The sequence below is a fragment of the Nelusetta ayraudi genome, unplaced genomic scaffold (assembly GCF_046127955.1).
Source record: "Nelusetta ayraudi isolate G7.1 ecotype Tasmania unplaced genomic scaffold, CSIRO-AGI_Nayr_v1 ptg000024l, whole genome shotgun sequence".
Lineage (NCBI taxonomy): Eukaryota > Metazoa > Chordata > Actinopteri > Tetraodontiformes > Monacanthidae > Nelusetta > Nelusetta ayraudi.
Window position 1 is genome coordinate 566,798 of NW_027466074.1, and position 24,625 is coordinate 591,422.

The 24,625-nt window shown below is 42.1% G+C and overlaps 1 protein-coding gene across 1 annotated transcript in view; it reads left to right on the forward strand.

The window, feature by feature from the left end:
* The first annotated feature begins 2,803 nt into the window (after positions 1–2,803).
* opn7b (opsin 7, group member b) overlaps positions 2,804–24,625 on the forward strand; it is a 47,778-nt gene continuing 25,956 nt past the window's right edge. The window contains exon 1 of the mRNA XM_076028533.1: positions 2,804–2,942. The gene's annotated coding sequence lies outside the window, so the exon portion shown is untranslated. The remainder of the gene's footprint in view (positions 2,943–24,625) is intronic.

The following is a 24,625-nucleotide window of genomic DNA, read 5'->3' on the forward strand; positions in this document are numbered from 1 at the left end:
GTGTTCAATGTAGAGTTCACTATTTTTTCCCAGCTTAGGAATGTTTGGGGGAGATGCTCAGAGGAACATCAACTTTGTAGAAGTTTTCTTTGTATTTTTCTAGTCTTTTTTCAGGGCTTGTGTTCTTTTTATAAGTGCCATACCAATAATAAAGCTGTAGAACCTTGTAAATTTGATTATACAATTTCTCCACAAATATGTGGATGGATGTATTGATTAATTTAATTTTCAGAAATTAGACTCAAACAATTTACAAGCCAAAAGTTCCGCCTTCGGTTTTTGACGACATTACCACATACTTATACATGTATTGCCAAGATTACACAGGGCCAATCCGATCAAATTTATTGTTTGGAAGCGAGTTACAGTTTGAAAAATGAGAACTTGATGGTTTACGTTATTGTCCCCGGAATGTCTCATTTCATTTGAAGTCCATATTTTGTCTATAATCCTCAAGGCCACTGCTTGCTTACCGATAAGTACAATTATATTATATATTATTATGTACATCGTCTAATTATATCTTTCTCAGTAATCCCTTTGGTTTTGTTTACCTGATAAACGCATTGCTCTGTTGCATGACGTAATTACTCCAGGCCTTAATTTTCATCCAATGACTCAATGGAATCGTGGAACTTGAAGAGCCTTTTTCGAAACTTTGCCTAAAATTTGCTTGACGTCGTGTGGAAGTGCGCTTATTGATGTCTTATAGGAAGCGAGATCACACATTTTAATGTCAGCGTCTGCAGAATGTTCCGCGAAGCCTACAGGGCCAGCGAATACGCACACCGCAGGGGGCATCAGAAGATTCCCGCCAGCAGTCATCGCTCTCTGATGTTCCCTCCTCGTGCTTCCGTCCTAGTTTCAGTGCTTGCAAAGCGAAATTATGTCACTGCATGTGTTGATATTTATCAAAGCCAAACTGTATGAATGAGTGGTGCTGGTTCGCAAGAAATGCCAAGCTGCTGTGGCATTAATGTGTGAAGGAAAGTGGCGGGCAGCTGCTCAGTGGCACACTCAGACAAGGCGGCCCGTCTGTGAACATCAGCAAAGAACACAGTCAATGCGTGAGTCAACAACACTCGTGTTTTTTTTTTATATTTTCACAACCTCACATCATTTTGCAGTGACTCTGAATGAGCCCGGTCGTCAACGATTTCATTGTGTGTAATGAAGCCAACTAATGCGACGGCTTCACAGCCTTCCAAAGATTGACACATTGGGCGTGCACGTGCAGGCGTGCACGTGCACCAAAGGTGTCCAGCGGTGTTCATCCAAATGGCACTACAGACCTGCATTGGTCTAAACAGACCCTGAAGGGACGAGGAGAGGAGTAGGTTATTTTACCGGTTTAATAATTCAATCCACGTTTGAAGAAGTGGATGAGGAAAAAAAAAAAAAAAAAAAAGGAAATGACCTGATTGAAATAAGTGCCTCTCCTTTTAAAATTCACCCTTGCTCTCACGGCCCGTGCGCTCAGTGAACACACAATTCCCCCCACGCATGACTGAAAAACAGGTAGCGCTACAACTCCTGCCGCAAATTGCATTCCTCAACTGTCGCGCGCACGTGTCGTCCGGGAAAACCAGAGAAGAAATGGAATCTGACGCTTGAAGTCTTTTTTTTTTTTTTTTTTTTTTGTCTGGCTTCTCTCGCTCTCAGCGCGGCTCCTTCGGTATGTTGCGAAATTGCATGGAATGGACCAGAGAGAAAGGAGGAAAGAGAGGTGGTGGTGGTGGTGGGAAGGGGGGGTTTGAGGGAGGCACGGGAGCAAGGGTACGCGCCACTGTGTGTGCCTTTGCTGGTGGCGAGAGAGAGAGAGAGAGAGAGAGAGAGAGAGAGAGAGAGAGAGAGAGAGAGAGAGAGAAAGAGAGAAAAAAAAACAAACTGCGCTCGCTGCCACAGATTAGCCATGACATTTTGCTTCCATTTGCACTTCAAAGCCCCAAACCCGCTGCCCCACTCTTAACCCCGCCGGACCCTCCGCAGCCGCTCCTGTGGTTTTGGTGCGGCGTCATTATTACATTTCACTTCCGATGTTTTTTGGAAACCCAAACCGTTTTTTTCTTTTTTTCTTTTTTTTTTTTGTGAATTTCCCCCCTTTCGGAATGAATGAAGTGTCCGTCCGTTGGTCTTGATCTTCCCCCACTTTGCTCGCTGTTATCTTCTGTTTCTCTCTGTTGATAGTTTTTGAGTAAAGTGAGGTTGGGGGGGTGGGGGGTTGGGGGGGACAAGTACTTAATCAGACATTAAGCGCCCCCCCGCCAGGAACACACCCTTATCGTCAGAGACCGAAAAACACGTCATCAAAAAGGCAACTGGAAAAAGGAAAAATGGACAGAGGTGACGATTGTGTGTGTGTGTGTGTGTGTGTGTGTGTGTGTGTGTGTGTGTGTGTGTGTGTGTGTGAGCGCAAAGGGCTGGAGAGCGTGCGTGCCTGCGTGCGCTCAGGGGGTTGGAGGATGTGTGGGAGCGGCGCGTGTGTATAAGAAAGAGATGCAAGTGGAGAGGGAGCGCGGGAGCGACTGAGGGAAGTGGGGTGGGAGCTGCGGGCTGATGCACGGCACAGAGGAGGAGAGAGGGGAGAGCAAGAGAACCAGCAGCGTGTCTCACTCTATCTGTCGCCTCTTGGATCTCTCGGAGCGCAGCTGTCGGGCTGCTCTCCGACCCGCTCGCAGAGTCCGTCAGTGTGCGCGCGCGTGCGTGCGGGGGTTTAGGGAGTATGTGAGTGTGTCTGTGTCTGTGTCTGTGTGTCTGTGTGTGGCGCACAGCGCAACGGCGCCTCTGTGATTACGCAGAAAGAAAAAGAGAAAAGTCATCCTTCCAATTGCAGCGCTTCATCTTCTCCCTCTTCTCCTGGTGAGGCTCAGACCGCTCCGGCTTCTGGACTTGACTTCAACACCCATGATCCCCAGCCGTCTGTGGCATACCCACTAATTAAGGTAGGCGGGAAGAAAAGGAACTGAGAGAGAGAGAGAGAGAGAGAGAGAGAGAGAGAGGTGTTCTTCTTGAGTGGAGTGTGTTGTGCTTTTTTATGTTGTACCTGGACTTTCTGCTGGCTTTGTCAAGAAGGCAGCTGAAAAAGCAAAACAAAGAAACACGCTGGGCCGCGAGTGCGGAGATCACGTTGCTTGCGTGTCCCGGGCTCTGGTTTCGACTCTTTACTGTATCAGCTCTCACCTCCTTTGTGTCAAAATAGAGTCCCGTGTCAAGTGGTGACCCCCGTGCAGCAGCCCTTGCCTCCATGTGATCGTTGTGCTCGACATTATCTAACGCCGTGACCCTGCCTCTGCGCGGCCGGTTGTTTTCATATGAGGACGCCGGCCGTAAGTGAGCTTCATTATCCGTCGTTAGGCGAGCTAATGGATGGGTGGGATTTTTGAGAGTTTGCGTCATGTGGATTGCGTTTCCAGTGGCATGTGCACATGCGTCTTCTGGACAGTAAGTTTTTGGGTTGTTTTTTTTTTCCAGCGCAAGTCTTTGCGGGAAGCGACTCAAATCAAACTGAGTGGATTTGATTTGCCACTGTTTGAAACAATGCACAAGAGGACCAGAGCAGCGTGTCAAGGTGGAGTTAAAGGGAACGCTTTTGTCTCTCTTGACCACTCACTTGGAAACAACGGCTGCTCTATTGAGCAGTATAAACTGACCCATTTAAAACAGTATCTGTAATAATTCTTGACCTTGTTATCGTTCTAAAGCAACAAGGAGAATGTTTTATGTCACTGAGAAACCCTGTGATTTTTTTTTAGTTCCCCTGCCATCGTGAGTCATTACCCAGTTCTTAATGAACGCTCGTCTGTTTTGACAGCAGCCGTGTTTATCCAAGCCATTCTCCATGCTGCTCTCGCAAACCACTGAATAACACAAAAGTGTGGCCATTAGCGCGCAAGTCGCTGATTCAGATTTGACTGCCTTAAAGGCCTGTCCCCCCTCTAATTTAATCACAGCGGGGATAATTATTTATAGAAGCCTCTTGGGGCTCGGGCATAAATAAAAACCAGACGTTTTGACCCAAATGAGCAGTCAAACAGTTGCCACTTTGAGCACTAAAGTTAAACAAGAATGAATGGAAATAAATGAGGCATGTGTGGCGGCGGTTTTACTCTCCTAGCCGGTCAAGCAGAAGATACTCAAGCATCCTTCGCCGCAGCGGCCATGCCAGAGCCCGTAAACATGGCAAACTGCATTCAGCATTGGACACGAGAGAAGCTCTTGCCCGGGGACATCGCTGATGCCTGTTGCTCAGATTTACTACCGATTCACATGATGTTCTGGATGTGAGCCAAGACCTCAGCCAAACTGTGCGCTGAAGAAACAACCAGTTGTTTCGAAAACAAAACTGAAAAGAGACGATGATTTAAATGCATAAGTTCGTACGACCCTGACGTGAGAGGAGTTGATTTATTTGGTTTGCGCTGACAGCTCAGGACTTTGTCAAATCAACTGGGTTTCTGTTGCAGTTGATTAATGGGGATTTAAATAGCAGCATCGATCTGCGTGTCTTTCTTTATTATGTATTCAAAATGTGAAGCATTGCTTGCCGCAATTGGTCCTTTTTTTTCCTTTTCGAGCTTTAAATTGATTTAGATAGGCATTCTTGTTACAGATTAAGCCAAATCACATTTAATTCCATGACTGGTTTTCTTGATAAATGGCCCCAAATGATTATTTAAGTAACAACCCCTCCATTAAGCAACGTTGAATTGTGCTTCCTTTCTGTTTGTTTTTGTGATTAACTGATGATAATAATTACAATTTTTCTTTTTGCCGCTGAATGATTGCCACTGTGCCACAGTTCTATGCAAATCTGCCTGCATGTGAGAAATATTATGTCACTACATGCTGCTTTTTATTTTTGTAAGGTTCTAATTAGATGGCTGTAATATTAGTCTCAGGAAATTAATTTGCTGTGGAGCTTCTCCATCAGCCTCGCAAAGCAGAGGAACACACGGCTCCGACTAGGGAAGGTAATGTCGCGTGAGAACAATCGTGCCCGTGCGTGGTCTTGTGTTTTTGTTCGTGCCACGCGGCTCCTGGCGGTACCCCTGCCCGGACGCTCTCGCTCAAGGGCGAACCTTTGTTGTCGCGCGTGTCGGAAGGTAGGATGAATGACAAGACGTAGTATTAATCCATCGGCAGCCGTCGTTTGGAAAACCTTCACAGGCACACAGTGCATCCTCAGCCACACTCCGTTTTGTGTAGACATGAATGGACGAGGTCAGCCATGTATTGTGTGGGAGCGTATAATGATGAGGGCTGCAGTGTGGGTAGATGTTCACAAATGCTTTGTCTTACCTCTGCGCGCACGCACACACACAAACACACACAATGCGCGCTCACACACAAGCTTTTTTAACACCACGCATACAGAACATCATCTGTCTGTTGACTCATGAATGTAATCACAACTCCCTGAGTGGGTTCCTGGTCTGGTTACCCACTTTTCACTCACTTTCATTGGTGCAATATAAACCATCTTGCTTGCATCTCTCTCCAGCTCTTTTCATCTTCCAAGCTTTATGGAAATTAGTGGGTTTTTTTAAAAAAAAAAAAATCTATAATCCAGGGCAAATATTCTTTGGAAACTCAGGGCAATTCAAAATGTTTTCAGATGGAATCTTTCATGCCTTGCATTGTGGTTCTTTGTATGTGTGTAGTCAGTTCAAGTCAATTTTTATTCATTCAGTTTTACATTTCATTGAATCTCAAAAAAACATCCCTCAATGACGACTGACAGTGCAGGCCAAAAACCTCCTCAATATCTTCCTATCTGAACACACATGGGGCTGTGAGCAAAGAATTGCTCCAAATTGCAAAGTGTTGAAGGAAGATATTGTTCTCAGCCATAAGCTTATCACTATCAAGTGACAATGTTGAGCATCAAGCCAAGACCATAACATGTAAATGCATCAGCAGTGTAAAGGTAGTCCTATTGATGTCAGCTGACTCAAACATAGACAACTCAAAAAGTTAAGACTATGCGACCTTGGGATGACATTTCATAATGCACTTTAAATGACCCTAAATTGCATTGGATTTCCTTCTCTAAACCTTTGAATGCACACGTCCAACACTTCAGTGCGTATTGCGTAACGTGCTGTTGCCTCAGAAAGCGATTAGCTGTAAATGTCACAAACACGAGTGTCTGATCCATGAATTGACCTCTGAATGTTCTGGTTCAGTGAGTTTGTATTTAAAAAGCCCTCTTCATCATCATGCTGGTCACATTTTGACATCATGAGACCAACCCTTAAACAAAAAGAGCACAACACATGACAAGTTCTTGAGACAGTGACATTTTTTGTTCTGGTCAACCTACCATTGTTGTATGTTATGTTTTACTTTGTGCATTATGAAGAGGCACAAAGGACCCAAACAATTGTGCATCACAAGGTGATAATGTGAGCAATGGCGTGTGGAGCCCCCTTGCATTTAGAAGTCTGTAGTACTGTGACTAGGCCCTGGTCTCAGCCAACCTTAACTGTAGGCGTTCTCAAAAAGAGAGTGAAGCCTTCTCTCAAACACACAGAGGAGAAGACCCCCAGAGGGAGCGTTGTTATCTCTGCATCCCATAAGCCTTTGCGATTGAGTGAAAGACACCTTCTTTTTTTTGTGGGATATGATGGTGCCTGCTCTCAAAGGGCCCTCTCTGTAAGTGAAGAAAAGGACTTAAAAGTTGAGACGCTCGTGCAGAAAAAATAGCAGTGGAAGAACAGCGATCTGATCAGCCAAGGCGTCAGCAAACAACGGAATTTGTTCTTCTGATTTTGATGGAAAGGTCAATGGCTTATGCAGCTATTTTAGCTTGAAGATCACAAATGAGCATCGTAATATTTCCATTTTCTCGGCTTGCGTCACAGTGAGAATTACTAATTGGACGTTTTTGCAGAGGCAGTCCCATTTCAATAAAACTTTCCCTGCTGAAGGTATTCTAATCTTGTATCACTCGATATACTCATGAACAAAGTGTTTTGAATTAGGTAGAGAAATTAGATTGGAGCTAATTAAACCAAGCCTGTAGTCCCGAGCAAACTGTGTAATTGTAGAATTAATGCATGAAACTGTGAGTAACTGTGCTCTCTCACGGAGAAGGCCAAAACTAAATGTTTACCAGCGACCTAGTCTCATATTTTAAAAGAGCAGTCATTGTGATTTTTGCTTGAGTGCCACAGTTTGTGAGCACGATTTGCCCCTATAAATGTGTTAGTGATGGCACAGGACATGCCGCGGGGTGACACTGGACATGAAAAGAACATTAAAAAACTTTACAAGAGCTATTCTTCTGTGTCACAAAGTCTCTATTAACGAAGCCTAGGAAAGTGACTCATCCCGCACAGGGAAAGAAATTGTACAGTTGACATCATTCCCATTCACTGCACCTGTGGCAGTATGTGCATCTCATTACCTACCCCTGTGGAAATATGCTTGAAGGACATGAAAACTGACTTTGAAAACTTATTGATTTTCACTTCTTTCTGGGAGGAAAAAAAACAACAAATGTCCGTTTGTCCATTCTGACCAACAAAGAACGTTTCTCCACACAGCTGCCGCCTAACATGTTTTTTTTCTCTTTTTGGGACCGTTCTCTGTAAACCCCAGAAATGGTTGTGATGTCATAAAAATCCAAGTGGATCAGCAGTTTGTGAAATACACACAGTGACCGTGTTCAGCACATTCAAAGTCACTCAAATCTCTCCCCCCCCCCCCCTTTCTGATGGTCACTTTGAAATATAGCAAGTCCTCTTCACCACATTGCGTGCCGAATCGCAGTGAATTGATGCCATGTGATGGAACATTTACCTAATAAAGCGGCCGCTGAATGTAGACATTACCTTTTCGCTTTCATGACACTGCCCCAAGTGATTCAGTGTGATGGAAACTTTTTTTTCGGAAACTTCTTAAATACAATAAATATATCTTTGTTGCTCGCTGTACATAAGGTTAGGGAAGTCAGGAAGCGTGATGCAACAACAGTTTGAGCTGACCTCTCTCAAAATATTCAACTTTATTTTTGATAGAATAAAGTGACAGCGGCAGTGGAAGAAAAATCATCCAGTTTGTTCCTCCGTTGAACTAAAACAGAGGTAGCTAGCAGCTGCACGGGGTTAAAAGTGACACGTAAGCTCAGTTAAGTGGTCAGTGAGTGTTTTGTAGGTCTAAAATATAAAACATCCAGATTCTCTCATTAAGGTTGTATCTTTGGAGGCAAAACTGCAGCGCATTTTCACCATCTCCCTCAAAAGTCCGCTGCAATGACATTTTTAACAGCTGTGGGGCATTCAGCCTCCATTCTCACTGAATGATGTGCAGCAATGGAGACAAAACCAGCTGTGCGACTATACCAGCAATACACCTTTGTTTCCTAATGGCAAGTTTGGGAGTGTGATTGTTTGAAAGGAGTCGCCTAAAGCGGCACTTCTTTTGGAGCGTTTCCATTCATTTCATGGCTAATATAAGCAGCTGCTGTGTTTTTCCTTACTTGCCATATTTTGAAGAGGTATTTTGATGACGATAGAAACACAAGTTTGTTAGAGGACAAGCAGCTTGCTGGCACGTGAACATCACCACATTCACGCTTGCCTCTTGTACTGCAGTTGCACTGGTTAAAGTCTATTCCATCACTGTTTGTTTTCATAAATAAATAAAATTCACAAATTTGCACTTACGTGTCTCGGCTATTTCTTACTATACTTTCATACAGCTATTTTTTCTTGGTATCCTTCCGCCAACAGTATATTTATTCAAAGTACAGCATGGCAACACTACTCACAAACGGAGGAAATTCCATTTTTGGATTGAATTTTCATAAACGGTAAGAAGTTCCTGCCACGATGATAGTATAACATCAAAATAAGTCCTGGGCAATGGTATTTTCTTTACTTGGCACATATTTCTTCATCTGACATAGATGAGATGCTTGTGTTTGTGGTTTGTGCCGCTTATCACCTTTTCAGAGAACAGTGTGCAATAAATACTGAATTTCTAAAAAGGCTCTCGTGCACTTAAGGTGCATTTGTTTATTTCATCCAAGAGGCGAATATCCCTTTTACATCTGTGAATCAAATAAAGTGACAATGTTTTAGCAGCTCGTCTAATGCCTTGTTGTGACAAGTTTACACTGGAGACCTTGATCTGCCAGTTTAAAAATAAAGTGTGATCCTCCCAGTTAGCTTTGGCTTAATGCGTTTTTTATTTCTCTCTCCCCCCCTGACTGTGTGTGTGTGTGTGTGTGTGTGTGTGTGCGTGCGTTTGGGCAGGCTACACGATTTGTGTAATGGACTGGTCGTGTTTACAATACTGCGAGCAATGTGGGGTTGTCACGCAGCCTTCTCCCTAATTATAGCTGCTGTATTAATGCGGTCTCTGTCACATGCCACTGTCTGTGATGTTAAAATGCCATTTAAAAAAAACAAAACAAAAAAAAAAAGGCAAAAAACAAAACAAAAACCCCCACAGCTCAAATGTAAGGCAGCTAACTGTAAATGGTACGCTGTGGAGTGGAAAGAGTGGAAACAGTGAGTCCGCTGGAACGCTAAATCCACGCTAGAACGACGACTGGGGGCTGAACAATTGTTTGCTGCAGCCAAATGATGGCTCTGATGAAAAATAAAGTACAACTGCCAGTCACGCTGGCCCAAGGATATATAGTATGTGTGTGCTTGTGTATATGTGCTTCAGCCAGCTTTTGTGATTGTACATATGAATGTATGTGCACGGTCACCCCCCGAGGGTAGCTATATCCTGAATGACTAGCAACCAAATGTCAGTAATCCTTGTCCTCATGCTCTGTGCATTATGCATAAGGCTGTCACTACTAACTAGGCTGTAAGAGCAACATGGACACGTCTTTACGAGCACACTCACGCAGTGTCAAATCGCTGGAAAGGAGACAACAAACAGCTTTTATTGCTGTGCTTGCTGTTGTCCACCTCGTTACTGAGTGTCTTATCCTCATTACAGGGCGAAAAAATACATAAATCACGGCAAACGCTCCACAAAATTGCTGTGATTTTAAATGGCGCCCTGTGTTGAGTTAAGATGTGGCTGCCCGTTGCACAATTTTGACACGTCAGTCACATTATCAGACTCAAGTAAGCATAATGTAATAAAACCCCCAGCCAGCAACGAGTGCAATTTAATGAGCGCGTGCAACAGAACATTGCCGGAGATGGCACTGATCATCACCCATCTTCACATCTCAAGGCTGGAGGAGGCGGAGTTCTGTTTGTGCGCTGTCCTTTGAATCTTGCATTGTTTTGTTTTTTTTTTCATCGTGACTGCTTTTAAAAAGAGCAGGGGCCCTTCTGTTGCTAAGTATCAATTGAAATCATCCATGAAATGAAAATGACCTGCCATCCAAGGGAACTCCGGATATAAGCCACTTTTTATTTTCTATTTTTTATATTGTGCTAAAACAAAACAAAAAACTGAAAACAATTCTTCCTCTTTTACTTTTTCCTCTTTTTCATCAGACCTGTTGAAAAAGAAGAAAAGCACCAAGGAGATTAATTTCATCACTGATAGATTACTTGCGACTTATTTTTCTTCTTGTAAAGCAAATTACACTAACTGCTTTTAAAAATGTTCTGCCATTTTTCTTCCAGCAATCTGCTTTTGCTTTTCTTTTGTTTCCCTCCAACATAGGCAAAAGCAAATCAAACTCGCAAGCGGGTAAAATTCTGACCGTTTCTTCAAATTCATCGCCATTTCTTTGAGGGATGTTTGTCGTTGGTGTCGCAACGTGGAGAAGCAAAATGACACGGGCAGGACCGCATAAATGCATAGAAAAAACATACATACATGGCAATTATTACAGCTATTTGTCTCTCTCCTCGTTATTTATTCATGGGTTTCCGCATGCTTTCCACAGTCATTTTTGTGTTTTTGTGCAACGGCGACCCTACCATCAGTCTTGTGTGGTGTGATTGAATCTGCTCGTGCAGCCTTGACTGAGTAACCACCATTACTCCACCCTCAAAATGCTGTTGCCATGCAAATGTGAATGTTAACTGCTCTTGGTGCTACACCAATTTGCCTCAGGCATGCATCTGTTGGCTATATTGAGCCGCTTAACCTAAAGTTGCTTGGTCCTGTTTTAGGTTTTAAGAGCCACTGTGATTGATTTCAGATCCTTAGCTAAGAGCTTTGAAAACAACGCACTCGCCTAATGTCTCCAGGGGCCGTGTGGTGGTGCATTTGTTAGCATTGCCCAAGGTCATGGGTTCGATTCCGAAGTGCGCAGCCTTCGGTGTGGTGTTTGCGTGTTCAACCTGTGTCTGTCTGCATTGGTTACCTTCAGCCTACTTCAGCTTGCTCCCACACTCTAAAGGCGTCTATGTCTTTAAGTGTAATTGGCAACACTGAATTAGCCGCAGGTTTGATTGTGAGTGTGGACGGTTGTTTTTTTCTATGTGACTCATTCTGGACCATCAAGCCTGGGTGTAGGATAAGTGCAGAGGAACAATGGATGGCTGGAGCACTCTTTTAATTTCTGCCCACTGTCAATATGGGTGTGTAGATATTTCGATCACATCAACATTATTGTAATTGACAAAAAAAAAAAAAAAGCTTCACGGAACGCACTGAGCGATCAGTTTGTATACTACCTACTTTTTAGACTTGATTGAGTTGTGCTTTGTGGTCGCTGTGTGATTGTGTAAGAGCTTTCCCATAAGCGCTCCAAGAGCTTTGCCATCATGGAAGGGACGCTGTAATTGAAAGTTGCAGCCATGGCAACAAAGTTATGCAGTCACCAAGCTCCTGTACTCGTAATCCGCCTCATGCCCACTGAAGCGGAGGCACACTTTCAGAGTAAACACATTGAAAGATAATAAGAGTGCCTCCTACACAGTTAAATGCACAGTTCCATCTGATGTTCTATACGTTCCGCATCACCTTTGGGAGGAAGTTGCGCGGAAGAGGTTTGCAGAAAAGGACGCCCCTGTCCTCTCTTCCCCCCCCCGCCCCACACCTCTGACTTCCGCTGTCTGTTCAAATTCTTACATCACAGCTGGCCTCGCCGTGCTGCGCTGACCCCTTTATATCTGTCTGACACACATCCTGAGCACCCCCTCACACTTCTCACGACTCCTACGATTATGTATCATCTCTGACCCACGTTATGTGTCTTGTTATGCGAGGAGTCTTTCAGCTTTAATGGGTAGGAAATTGAGTCAGGCATAGGTGACAGCAGTGGATGTGGGTTTATGAGTCCATATATCAGGAACCAAGTTTTTTTTTTTTTCTTATCCAGAGCTCTTGACTGCACTGTTCGGAGAATGCTAAATTAAACACAGTGTTATTGAGGAGCTGAACGGTTGTTTGAGAAGGCGCTCTCTGCCTGTGACTCCACTTGTGTGTATTTGTTAAGATATCTCTGGCTAGATTGTTGATTCAGGGCTTGTGAGCTCTTTGGAGGCCCATGTGTTTAGAAAGTCTCTAAATATCGGATAGCCTAGGCCTCTTTCATTTCCGTTGTTAAACATTCCAGGCACTGAGAAAATATATAACGGTTGTTTTTCATAGCACATCCCGTGCCACATTAATAAAGGAAAAAATATCACAAAAAAATAACTATTAAAGATTAATAGCTGTTTTGGTTTTAAAAATGAAGGAATGAGTTGCCCCACCCCCCCCTCTTCAAAGCACACCAAAAAAAAGAAAAGAAGAAAATAGTTAAAAACAGGATAAAAGAACGTCCATTGGAATTCTATAGGGTGAAAGAAAACTTATCAGAATATTTCGTATCAAGATTTCCTTTAAATCGGTAATAGATTAAGAACTCCTGGGACCTTCGGCAGGCGGTGAGTTTTAGAGCAGAGCGATTAGCAGCTGCTGCTCCGAGTCTTTACCCGAGGAATAATCAGCAGTGCGCTAATGAAGGAGTGTAGATAAAGTGTGCGCTATTAACTGTTCATCTCAGAGGTCAACTGAAGATTGTAGAAAAAAAACAAACAAACTGCGGCCCCAAGACTGGGAGGAGTAAATAATCCCCACATAGACTCAAAAATCCTTTGCCTTGAGCGATCGACCAAACATGTTTATCGACCGCAAGCGGTTTAAAACCAGCGGCCTTAACTCTGCAGAATGAGCCCAACATCGCTGGATGAAATGTAGGTGGTATGACTTATCAAGAAAATAATGTTTCCACAGTAATAAGTCGTGCTGAGTTAAATGGGTACTACAATTCATTTTTATCTTGTCATACGCCCAATGGATATAGGCTTTTTTTTTTCACATTTTGCACAACAACATTCTGTTTATTTATTTTTTTACTATTATTGCACTAATAGATTACTGTAACATTAGATTCATAAAAAGAAGGTAGCCCTGCATCACACACTGTAGCTACAGCACTAATTATAGAGAAGCTGGTGTCCCATCTCGTTAAAAATGTATTGTTACAGGACTTTTGCCTTTTTATTTTTTTTTTAAATGATGTTGGGATCCTTTGCTACTGAGGATCCCAACACATTTGCAACAACCAACAGTTGATAAAACTCTGACTCGCAACAATCGATTATATATTTGCAATTTATCTCACCATACTGCTCGAGGAAATCTATGACTGCAGAAGAATTACCTTCAGTTCCTGCTGTCAACTAAGACAGCATTAGGAATTTTAATCCCGAGTTTTTCAAAAATTGCCATTGCCATGACGAGTTCCAGTTCGATTTGGTGAGGCTGAATGGTTGAATGTGACTTTTCTTTGGAATGCAACACAACTTGATAACTGTACAACCAGCTCCTGGCTGGCTTGTCAAAATATAACGTGTGTTTACATTAATTAATTGTTGTAATATGGGCTACGATCAGAAAATTAGGAACAACTGCTGGAGCTGGTGTAAGTAATTAAGACAGAAACATAATGGATTTTTGGTAAAGAATAATACAATGTATTGTGAAACTCAAGTATTTACAAAACTCAAAATAAATAATAATAATAATAATAATAATAATAATAATAATAATAATAATAATAATAATGTAGATAATAATAATAATGACCTCAAAATATATTTCCAAATAATTGCAGTTTTATACCCAATTAGGAAATGGGGGAGGGGGGTGGGGGGACAACAACAACAACAAAGAAATACACTGAACTGACTAATTTCAGGTGGTCAGTTCTCAACAACACATAAATGCAATTCAACACCTACACACACCTACGTGAGGCACAGCTGGAGCACGTAAATAGAAATAAATGAAGTTGTATATAGATATAGATATAGATATAGATGTTTACTCAAACACATCAGAAGCATACACCAGTGCAGTGCAGTTACCGTCTGCCTCACCAAATAACGTCCCTGTGTGGCATGAGTAGTTCAGGCTGTTCCCTCTTCATGGAGCTCTGGCTCTGTTCTCCACCCTGGCATCTACACTGGGAAATGGAGGGGGTGGGAGGAGAAAGTCACAGCTGGCACCAAGCGGGAAAAAAATCCATAGCCACCATTTGTATTGCTCCAAGGCAGCAGCACTGCCCCACCACACTGTCACATTGCTCCATTTCACCCCCTTCCTCCTGGAGGTGAGCAAGCGGCAAACGGGGAGCTAAAAGTGCGAGGAGCAGCACACCGAGGGAAAAGAATCCAACCGAAGGGCCGTCGCATCAGGCCAGAGAATCTTCTGATTTGTAAACGCAGGCAGATCATCCGTCAGGAGATGATCGCCGCAGTTCTACCCATCAAATCACATTTTTCACAAGGCTGAAGCTGTACGGCAGAAGGTATTCTATTATATGTGTGTATATATATGTATATATATGTATATATATATACATATATATATATATCTTGCAGAGGTTTGGATTTTTTTTAAATAAATCTAAAATATAAGTATAAAGAATTAAATAAATAAATAAATAAATAAATAAATACAAAAAACACAATGGTTTTCACCATCTGTCTCACTGGACAAAGAAAGGAAATCCTCAAAGCCATCTGTCTTTCCCCTCTCACTTTTGTGTGCTAACTTTAGAGTCAGACTTTTAATCAGGCATGGATCACATATTACGTGGTGCTTTATATATTCTACAGTTAATTAGAAATAGGTAGAACATTGCAGTTTTTTGAGAAAGTCTTATGGTGGCAGTCCAGCCCTGAGGACTCATCCCTTGTAATTTATCAAGGATCAGTGTCAGCCACATTTCACAACCAATTAACCGAGCAAGACAGCTGGACAACTAAGGTTTCTGATGAACTTGCACATCCATTTTAAAAGCTCATGTTTAAACAATTTTCTTATTGGTGTGAGTGGTGCTGTGGCAATTACTGTCCTTTGAGGAGAAGGCGGGAGGTTTAGTTGTCACTGAAACAGGAAGTTCCTGCAGGCTTTTATAACCATGTAGATGCTGCAGTGGTGACAGTTTCATCAGAACTTGAACAACTATTCCCTCATTAAGAGCAGAGCAAAAATGGCGCTAAAGGCTTTTCTCCACTTTCCGCTAGCTTTGGCATGACATGTCATGACAGGCGTCAGTTGTCACCCGTCATACCACTTGGAAGGCCCGGAGCGTTGCCTACTTGCTCAGCTGGCAATAAAGAAATATGATTGGCCCATTTAGACTTTTGACCGTGCTACTCCGATCCGGTTTGTTTTTGTGTTAACGCTTGGTTATAAACATTTTCTCTCAAAGTATATGTGAAATAAATACAGACACTTGAGGAAACCATACCTTCTAGCGTATCAATTTAGCAACCAGTGCTGAGACAGCAAGTATCTGTAGCCACTAGCTAGATATCAATGTTGAGTGCAACAGTGCAGCAGCTGATAACCTTGAAGAACATTGAATTAGCACCTTTTATACAATTAGTAAAGTTGGAACTGTTCTTCTGTGATGTTGATTGAATTGAGGGCTGAGTTTTATGAGCAACTGAGCAGTTGGAATCTTGCCAGCACTTTTTACAATCTAACCTGGAGGCTCTGAGCATGTACATATATTCCCTGCCCCAACTACAAGCAATCAGTCATCGTGGCATGTCCAACAGGCACTGCAAACAAATGAGCTGTAGTACCTTGTTGAAACAGAAAATACGTTTTTGGAGCACAACCATATCCTTTGTGGCCTGTGGTCTCGATGAACACATCTGATTACCGTAGTCACCAGATATAAAGTTGTAGGTTAACGACTGCTATGAGGTCCTATTGGCCTTTTTAACACCTCGTTGGTAATCAAGACCTATTGTTGAAAATCAACACCTTGCACCTTGAGCAGGATTACTATTGCAACAACACATCATCAGTAGGGTAAAACTAACCTGTCTCACGACGGTCTAAACCCAGCTCACGTTCCCTATTAAAAAAAAGAAAAGAATATCAACACCTTGCCAAGAGTACCATCAGCCTGAGCCCCTCCCACACCTTTGGGTGGTTAAATACCTGGGACTCGCCAACCGGTTTTTAGAACTGAAGAAGCCCCTTGGATGAGAGGTTAAACGTCTTCAAGATTACAAAACAAGTCCAGTTGCCCTAACTCAACCCTTCTACCTCAATATGAAAAGACAATACTACAATTTCAAATTTCTCTACACAGTAGGCACTTAAGTATGTCCTGTTGAAAGCACTGTCTCCACCATCATCATCATCATCATCATCATCATCATCATCGTCATCATCATCATCAATCCTGTCATCATGTGCATTCACTCTAAAGATGGCTCGACTTAAATGTCTCTTTCCAACAATCACACTGTGCTGGGCTGTGCAAATATTTCTCTTAGACCAGGGGTGTCAAACTCCTTTTGGTCTGGGGGCCGAATACAGCTTAATCTGATCTCAAGCGGGCCGTGCCAGTAAACTCATTGCAAAATTACATAGAACTAACAATAAATCCACTTTTTTTCTTTGTATTAGTGACTAATACTAATAATTAGTGAAAAGAAGAATTAGTCAATTATAAAAATCTTTATTAAATGAATTTTCCTTTTACTAAATACATTATGAACAACCTAAGAACTTAAAAAAAAAGTATGTGCACACTTTTACTCAGTTTAACATTTATGTGTGTCATGCATAACTGATCACAGTGATAGTAACAATGTTGCAAAACATTTAGTCACAGCTTTGTGGAACTTAAAAACACTGTTTTTTCAACATCTGGAAAGCAATTTGAACAAATGAATGAGTTCCACAGCAAATACTCGTCTTGCTTAGTATTTGCCCCTGAAACTTGGCATTGTTTACCCTGCACAAGAGCATCAATATTAGGCATCATGTCCTGAGAAGCAGCCAATTTCAGAATATCATGTAAGTGCTTATGTGTGAGCTTTGAGCGCAGCTTTGTTTTATTAATGTTCATTAGTGAGAAAACTTGCTCACAAAGGTAGGTAGTCCCAAACATGGACAACATTTTTGCAGCCTGTGTAGGATAGCCTGGTAGGAGGTACTTGTAAAATGTGTCCAAGCCCACAGATGCAAATTTGTCCTTCAATTCTACATCACACTGCAAATCAATGATTTCAAGTTGCATGTCAACGGGCCAATCAGAAGCTCTGACTGTGAATGGTGAGCGAAAAACTTCAAATTCTGTCTCGAGTTCGCTAAAAACCTGAAATCGTTTCTCAAACCCCCTCAACAACCCTGAAATCTTGTCTTTGTACCGTTTTGCATCAGAATTAACTCTTGCTGCGCATATATCTTTTAAACAGGGAAAATGAGCAGGGTTACCGCTTGCCATCTGCGTCTCCCATAACCTGAGCTTTAACTTGAACGCACTTATGCTGTCATAGTACTGTGTTACGATTTTTTTTGCGTCCTTGCAACATTTTGTTAAGATTATTCAAGTGCTCAGTGATGTCAACCATAAACGCAAGGTCCTGCAGCCATAGTGGGCACTGTAATTCCTCAACAGGTTTACCTTTTTTCTCCATGAATTGTCCAGTTTCGCCACGTAAATCAAAGAAGCGCTTCAGCACAGCACCTCTGCTTAAACATCGTACTTCCGTGTGGTAAGGCACACCATGGGTAATGTTGCAGTCACTGAGAAGGCTGTCAAACTGACGATGATTGAGACCTATGGCTCGGATGAAATTAACAGTTCGGACAACCACCTCCATGACGTGATCCATTTTTAGCGATTTGCTGCATAATGCCTCCTGATGCAAAATGCAATGAAATGTCCAAAACTTACCTCCTCCATTTGTGGCTTGCACTTTATCTCTGAACTTTGTCACAACACCTGCCTTTTTACTGATCATTGACGGCGCGCCATCAGTAGCCAGGCTTACGGCGCGTGACCAGTCCGCCCCGATTCTGTCCAGCGCTCCAACTACGGAGCGGAAAATGTCCTCAGCTGTCGTGGTGTCGGTCATAGGCACGAGCTCAAGAAACTCCCCTGTGACAGTCAAAGTCTTATCAACTCCAGGAATGAATATGGCCAGTTGAGCGCCGTCCGTAATATCAGTACTCTCATCAATAGCAACAGAAAATGCCAAAAATGATTCCACTTTGCGTTTTCAGTTGGTGGTCCAAATCTGCCAATGGTTCTGAAATCCTGTCTGCCACGGTATTTCTTGTCAAGCTAATATTGGCAAAAGCATGTCGCTTCTCAGGACACGCATGCAGTGTCTAACGAACTCTCCATCACTGTACGGCTTTGATGCTAATGCTATTTAGCTCGCAATTAGGTAGCTGGCTTTCACCGCAGCATCACTGGCTTCTCGACTCTGGGTGAAAACAGATTGCTGTTTCGTCAGACGCACCATCATTTCATTTACCTTTTGTTTTCTCAGTTCTCCCTGCAAGCCGTTGTATATATTTCAACATGCTGAGTTTCATAATGGCGCCGAATATTGTGTTCTTTAAGCACCAAAACTTGATGCTGGCACACCAGGCACACGGGTTTCCCATTCACCTCCGTGAACATATAAGAACATGTCCATTTTTCTTGAAAAATCCGACACTCTGTGTCCACTTTTCTCCTTTTTGACAAAGACATTTCGCTAATGAGGGTGCGAGGCTAAAGGAAAAATGGATAATGCAATTGCCACCAACAGACGCTGAACAGACGTAAATGTTACCACCTCCAGGTGTTAGTTCCACCACAGTGTTGCTCTTATGCTGTCTGCGCGTACTGAAACACTGCGCCCCTAGCGGACAATATAGGAACCACAGATTTGAAAGAAAATTACAGTAAATTCATTATTTTTTTAAATAATGCAGATTTATCCCCCGGGCCGTACCGAACCCCCAGGCGGGCCGGATCCGGCCCGCGGGCCGTATGTTTGACACCCCTGTCTGAGACCTTAAAGACAAGAATCAGCTTCAGCAGTTTCATGCAAGAACCGACTGTAGTCGAAGCACTCCAGCACTCTGGTGCTTTATGGACGCCTCCATTTGGATAAGCTCTTCATGGCCAGGCAGTAACAACAGAGCGGTTGGAGTGAGTAGCTGTGTGGGCTCCATCTGCTCCTGTCGAACAAAGCTTACATTTACAAACCTTATGTTTGCCACTGTCATGTGCTGCTCATTCTGCCAGCGGGTCAAGAACCTGACTGCTGGTGATCTTGGAGAAATGAACTCTTGCTGAGGGAATCTTTAGACAATGTGTGATTGAGTAGGAGCATTGGTCGAGATTTCCGTACAGTGCGCTCTGTTTGACAAAATGCATTTTCTGAGTGGCAGGCTGCTAATTCTACTCAGAAGGTTTGACTTTCATTCTTTAGACAAGGGTAAGTGAAACATATGCATGTTAGAAAGGTCGTTGGGACATAAAGGTAGTCTTTTTTGGATTGCTGTGAACGTGTTTTTGGACAGAGAAAAGCCTTATAGCAGAACATTTTGAAAGAGTCAGGGGGAAACAAGGAAATTCAAGCTCTGTTGAGCGTGCCTTTGCTTTTTTCTGGAACTGTGTCGAAATGGATTTCCTTCTGGCAGCACAGCTCCAGAGGCTATCATCTTAATTGGCTCTCGGGGCACAGTGACAAGAGTGCCTTTTAGGGTGAGCTGTTTTACCGTCGTTGTTTCTGGGAAAATATATGTCATACATTTGTTTAGCAACATGTGACACATGCCATCAATGCACTCGATCTATTTATACTTGGATACTGTACACTTTTTTTCTTTTCTTTTTTTTTTTACATTTACAATTAACCTGGGGTTAGTTATATTTATTGTTTAATGTATTCAAAGAAAAGCGGTAGCCTAATACTTTAAAATGGCAAGTATTTTGTCAGTGTAATATAAAATAAAAGTGCATAGATGACTCAGTAGTCAGAACAGTTAATATATCAGGAAACACACATTTTGAAGAGCAACATGTTTCTTGTTTAGGGAACAGATAAACTTAAGAAAAGCCAAATATATGTTGTATTTTACCTGCAATGTCATAAATATTACTGCATCGGGATTCGACCTGCATCGTTGTGCTGTCTCCACCAACCACCCAGCCAAAGTTCAATGTTAAAAACTTTTTCATTAGGAAATAAAGAAGCTGTTTTTTGTTGTTGTTGTTTTTTTTTAGCATTTATTTCCTGTTTACTTTTTTAATAGAATACATCGCTGAATAAGTCACAAGTGCTGACGCCTACAATCCGTCAATTTATTTTCCCATCACTTGAGACGTCACATGTTTTTGGGACTGCGTTACAAAAAAAAACAAAAAAAAGAGAAACACAATGTGACACTTTAGTCTCTGTTCTGTGTGCCGGCAGCTGGTGACAGATGGAAACAAAGAGAAAGAAACATCTCCCTTCGCAGAAAACTGGATAATCCCTGATGGTACAAATCGCACCTTGTGCCCCTCTGTCAGTCCTGTTTTGTGTGCTATCACACTCACCTTCACACATTGCATTCCGCTTTTGTGAATAGAACATCACCTGAGACTTACTATTCTGTGAGCACGGCTTGGTTTCCTTTCAAGCGAATCCCTATACACCTTTAAAAATGCACCAAAGAAAGACCTGACACTCAGACAGGCACAAGCAAACCCAGATCTTTTGTACAATCTGCAGGAACAATCTGAATAATTGAGAGAAGTAACATAATGAATGTGAATGTTACGACTCAAGTGCTATGCATAATAAGCACAATCAACATCCATTTATGCTCTGTGGTGTGTTTACATATTTGTGGAAGGAGCAATTTGTGCCTAGATGGAGGATCTAATAATTCTGGAATTATGAAGCACAAAACTGCTAAATTGACTTCTGTTTACAAAGATGTGGCTACAAAAAAACAAATAGATAAATAAATGACAATTTGATGAAATGACAATAAGATGTGCGATAGAAAGTCCTTAACTTGTAAATTATAGTCTTGACAACAAATTTGTTTGCTATTAAATGTAAAACAATCAGTTGGAGTTTTTCGGTTTGAAATCAAATAACAAGGGCATTACACTGAATATGGTCCCTAATGTGTAATGTAAAATTCTGAAATCTTCTTAACCAAATCTGAAACTTAACAGCATTTCTTGCACATTTGCTGTCACAATAATAAAAACATAAAGTATACTAATATATATCCTGGCCCTACACGTCTGTACTCATTAATCAGGGAACGGGACAAGTATCGAAATATAGAGACAAAAAAAATTACAGAATTAATATGCTGTGATTATATATCATTAAGGTGATTTCATTAAAAACAAAAAAAAAAAAGACAAAAAAAAAAACCTCAAACACTGAAATTGCTTTTGGGTGATTGGTATTGTGCAGTGTTCTAACTGCAGTAATCTCATTGGGATCAATTAGAAAACAGGAGAGGCTCAGGCAAAACCAAGCAGAATAAGCAGTCTCAAAGATAAACTTTGAGGAAGAGGCAAAGCTGGTTGCTGTGAGAAACAGTGACGGAAATTGACCAGAGAACTATCACCACTAGAAATAAGCTTACAGACAGAGTTTTACACACCGACGACATTTTATCCTCGTGCAGTAAAATCAATTGACATACTTTGTCACCTGGAATTTAATCAAGGTTCTCATCAGACAATCTGAACACGGGCATGCAGCATATTGTTTGAATTAGTTGTTGTACAAGGGAGCTTAACGGATAAGCTGCACCAAATGAATGAGTAAAAGGGTGAATGAAAGACACCCTGTGAACCAAATGAATGAATCGATTGATGGCTTTCATTTTTAATGAATCAAATGATAAGTAATAAAGTTGCAGATTTAGAGGGGGGGAATGAAATGAGGTTGTTGTTGCTTGAATCATAATGCTGCATTACATTGAAACTAATTATATTAACATGTAAGGTGTGTTGACAAGTAATGTAGCAATCATAATTATGCTTTTGCGTGACGTTGCCCCTCGTCATCGTGTTCACTGATCCCCTGATATATCCCCCCTCCTTTATTTATAATGCCTCTTACCCACAATTTAATTTCCCTTAACTCCCTCAATATGCTCCCCTGTTGCTTTGCGAGCAAACTGTGAATTGCTGGCTGCACAAATGAGCAGTCGCTGTTCATGTCATGTGATCCAAATTGTGGTGCCTTTTATTGTTTTTTATTATACTTGTCTTTAGTGGAGCTGCCATATTTCAACCAAGCTGTTAATTCACGCTGAAGAAAGCCTCTCTCCTCTGCCATCTCTGGGGCTCAGCATAATAGCCTCCATAAGGGTTCAGATTTACACATGAGACATTTCATGTTTCATCTTTTATTATCTATTATGAAAAAGTGACATCTTTCTTTTAACGTGCCGCTCACGCCGGCCACATACTAAAAGCTTCATCGGGATGTGGAAGGGACAGAAAATTTATGCTAGAAACATAAATCCATTGCGGCACCGTCTTGACGTGCCGTGACAACACTTAGCGTGATTTCAATTATTGTGAAGAGATTGCCACCCTTTTCTCATATAACTAATTTGCAATGAGACATGGTTTCTCATTGACCACAACTCATTCATTTATTGAATTGCAGACCATTGGAGGATATTCAATTATGTCCACACAAAACACCAAGCTCTCCACTCCCATTGCAGGTATTCCTCCTGTTGTCTGTCCTAGAAGAACTCGCACCTGCGTATTTACTCAACCTCCCTGTCATCTCGTTGTCTATCTAATCTCAGTTGCTTCTTGGATCCAGACACTGAAGAGCACCAGAAGTAAGGAAGAAAGACTGACCGACACCCATGCAGCACTTCATGCTTGTTTTGCTTTGAACTAGTCTAATCTCACTCTGGCCTTACCCTACTCTCGTTTATATACCTCGAACTGAGGTCACAGCATGCCAGCTGTAAGAATAAAAAAAAAAAATAAAAAATAAAATAAAATAAAAAATTACAAGCCTGCCCGAGTTGCCGTCAGCCAGGCACCAGAGAGAGGAGCACAGACAAGCTGTCCAAACCTTTGTGTGTTTCCTCTCTTCTCTCTGTCTCCATCCACCCTCCTCCTCCTCCTCTCAGCGTGGAAGGGAGCAGCAAGAGGAGCAGCAAACCCAGTCTTAGCCGGGCTGAAGGCGTTGTTAAATCTCTTCAGCTCTGCACTGTTTGGTGATTATCGGTCCAGTCTGACAGCTGCTCTTCGGCAGCTTTGTGCACCTCTTATGTAATTCTCGTCTGATTGGAGGGGGGGATTACTGGGTATGGAACTGTTAGCCACGCACAAACGCTCAGGTTCGGCTGTGAGTTGGAGGAGGCGGCACTTGAAAAGAGCAGCACCGTTGACCTAACTGAGAAATTGAGCTTTGAAGGAAACTTGTTGAGAAACGATAATGGCACGGTCCAACCATGAATCGTTGAGCAGTAATCACTAACATGTCTTTAGGGTCTACTTATGCCACTTTCCTACTGGCCGGCATTACCACTCCTCACACCAACATAACTACTTCCTTATACTTGAACAACACACCCAGACTCTCAACGTGCAAGGCCCACGCCATAACAGCACCGACTGAAGCAAATGGACCTCAATAAATTGTATATTAGAATGATGATACAGTTGGTTACGTTGCAGCGTGCTGCTAAGGAGTGAGTCCTCTCGTCGTCTTCCTCTTTGATGGTTTGAAGCCAGCTGAGGATAAAGTGAATTCTATCCTTCTTGTACATGACAAGGTTGATAATAACAGGATAGCTGCCCTACCTTGCCTGTACGCAGCTTTAATCGGACAAAAAAGCTGCTCTTATTGCACTTTACCTGTTTGTTAGGATGCGCCCAAAACATCCTCAATCTTAGAAACTGTTGGTTGACGTACTGAATAATCAATTAAATGAATTATTACAATCACATCATAGACTGTCAAGTCAGGAATAGGCTGTAACTCTATTGAAATGATGAATGTATTATTGACTATATATTTATTCCCCCCCCAACTTATTTCTGTATTTCTGCATTCAGGATCGTACAACAAACTAGTGTGATATGAGCTGCTGCATATGAAACAAAAATAATGAGGTTGCAAAGCTCTTTTTTCTTCAATCAAAGACCTGGCCTGCTGAACTCCCTTTGAGATTTTCCACTTTTAAATCTGTAGCCAGTGTGGAGCAGCCAGAGTGATGTGCCCCACTTAGCCCTAAATCACACTTTTATAGTATTTATATGCAGAGGGGGCGACTTTGGTCTCTGCCAGGTATCCTGCAGGCTGCCATGCACTTTTCTTTTGTTCTGGGAAGGCACTGGTTGATTAGTATATACAATGACAGAGACCCGAGTATTTCCTCCAACGCAGATGTC